Source organism: Arachis duranensis, chromosome 10 (assembly GCF_000817695.3).
Source record: "Arachis duranensis cultivar V14167 chromosome 10, aradu.V14167.gnm2.J7QH, whole genome shotgun sequence".
Taxonomy (NCBI): domain Eukaryota; kingdom Viridiplantae; phylum Streptophyta; class Magnoliopsida; order Fabales; family Fabaceae; genus Arachis; species Arachis duranensis.
In genome coordinates, this window is record NC_029781.3 from 28,118,392 (window position 1) to 28,120,820 (window position 2,429).

Genomic DNA, 2,429 nt, shown 5'->3' on the forward strand with positions numbered 1-2,429 from the left:
TGCCTGACTGAGATTTACAAGGTGACCATAGCTTGCTTCATACCAACAATCTCTGTGGGATCGACCCTTACTCGCGTAAGGTTTATTACTTGGACGACCCAGTACACTTGCTGGTTAGTAGTGCGAAGTTGTGATACAGAGTTGAGATTCCAATTGAGCGTACCATGTTGATGGCGCCATTGATGATCACAATTTCGTGCACCAAGTTTTTGGCGCCATTGCCGGGGATTGTTCGTGTTTGGACAACTGACGGTTCATCTTGTTGCTTAGATTAGGAATTTTTCAGAATTCTTAAGAATGAATTCTAGAGTTTCATGATGATCTGTTGAAGTCTGGCTGGCTGTGAAGCCATGTCTAATTTTATTGGATCGAGGTTTCAACTTATCATCACAAGAGCTTGTTGATTTCTATCAATCTTGCTGTTGGAACAGTGATCTGCTAAGACTTGGCTGGCCATTGGCCATGTCTAGTGTTTTGGACCGGAGCTTTCTTTGAAAGCTTAGCTGGCTATGAAGCCATGTCTAATTCCTGGACCGGAGTCTTAGACTAGCATTGCAATGATTCCTGGAATTCTCATTAAGAATTTTGATATCTTTATTTTCTTCTCCACTTAATTTTCGAAAAAACCAAAAAAACAATCTCTGTGGGATCGACCCTTACTCGCGTAAGGTTTATTACTTGGACGACCCAGTACACTTGCTGGTTAGTTGTGCGAAGTTGTAGTGATCACAATTTCGCCTATCAATCTTCAAGATGTTCTTGATGATTTCATTACTCTGATCTTTAAATTCTCTTGACTTGAGTGTTTGTGTTTCTCATATGCATTCTCATTTTGTTAGTGTCAGTAGTATACAAATTGCTAAGTTTGGTGTCTTGCATGCATTGTTATTTGATTTTAGTTGCATTTTGATTATTCCTCATTATTAAAAATCCAAAAATATTTTTAATTTGTGTCTTTTTAAGTCAATAATACAGAGAATTGAAGATTCAAAACATACAGCAGAGGAATTACACAGAAAAAGTTGGGCGTTCAAAACGCCCAGGAAGGAAGGCAAACTGGCGTTTAAATGCCAGCCAGGGTGCCTGGCTGGGCGTTTAACGCCCAAAAGGGTAGTGCTTTGGGCGTTAAACGCCAGAATGTGCACCATTCTAGGCGTTTAACGCCAGGATGGCACAAGAGGGAAGATTCTGTTTTCAGTTCAAATTTTTTTCAAGTTTTCAAAATTTTTTCAAAATCAAATCTTTTTCAAATCAAATATTTTCAATCAAATCTTTTTCGAAATCAATTTCTTTCCATTTTCAAAAATACTTGCTATCAATTAATGATTTGATTCAACATTTCAAGTATGTTGCCTTTTCTGTTGAGAAAGGTTTATTGTTTGAATCATATCTTTTCTTGTTAGCCAAGTCATTAATTTTTTTTAAAATCAAATCTTTTTAAATTGTTTTTCAAATCATAGTTTCTCAATCACATCTTTTTAAAACCATAACTTTTCAATCATATCTTCCTAATCACATCTTTTTCAAAATAGTTTTCAATCATATCTTTTTAATTTCTAATTTCAAAATCTTTTTCAAAAAAAAAAACACTTGATTTCTTTTCCACTCTTAGTTTTCGAAAATCAATTAGTATTTTTCAAAATATTTTTAAAATCTTTTACTTAATTTTCGAAAGTTACTTCCCCTCTTCTCACATCCTTCTATTTATGGACTAACACTATTCCTCAATGAACAATTCAAACTCCATCTCTCTTGATAAGTTCGAATTCTTCTACTTCTGCCTTCTATTTTTCTTTTCCTCTGACACCTCAAGGAATCTCTATACTGTGACGTAGAAGATTCCATGTTTTCTTGTTTTTTTCTCTTTCATATGAGCAGGAGCAAAGACAAAAGCATTCTTGTTGAGGCTGACCCTGAACCTGAAAGGACCTTGAAGCGAAAGCTAAGAGAAGCTAAGGCACAACTCTCTGTAGAGGACCTAACAGAAATCTTCAAAGAAGAAGAACCCATGGCAGCCGAAAACAACAACAACAATGCAACGAAGGTGCTGGGTGACTTTACTGCACCTACTCCCGACTTCTATGGGAGAAGCATCTCTATCCCTGCCATTGGAGCAAACAACTTTGAGCTTAAGCCTCAATTAGTTTCTCTAATGCAACAGAATTGCAAGTTCCATGGACTTCCATTGGAAGATCCTTATATCAGTTTTTAGCTGAATTCTTGCAAATCTGTGACACTGTCAAGACTAATGGGGTTGACCCTAAGGTCTACAGACTTATGCTATTCCCTTTTGCTGTAAGAGACAGAGCTAGGGTATGGTTGGACTCACAACCTAAAGAAAGCCTGAACTCTTGGGAAAAGCTAGTCAATGCCTTCTTGGCAAAGTTCTTTCCACCTCAAAAAATTGAGTAAGCTTAGAGTGGAAGTCC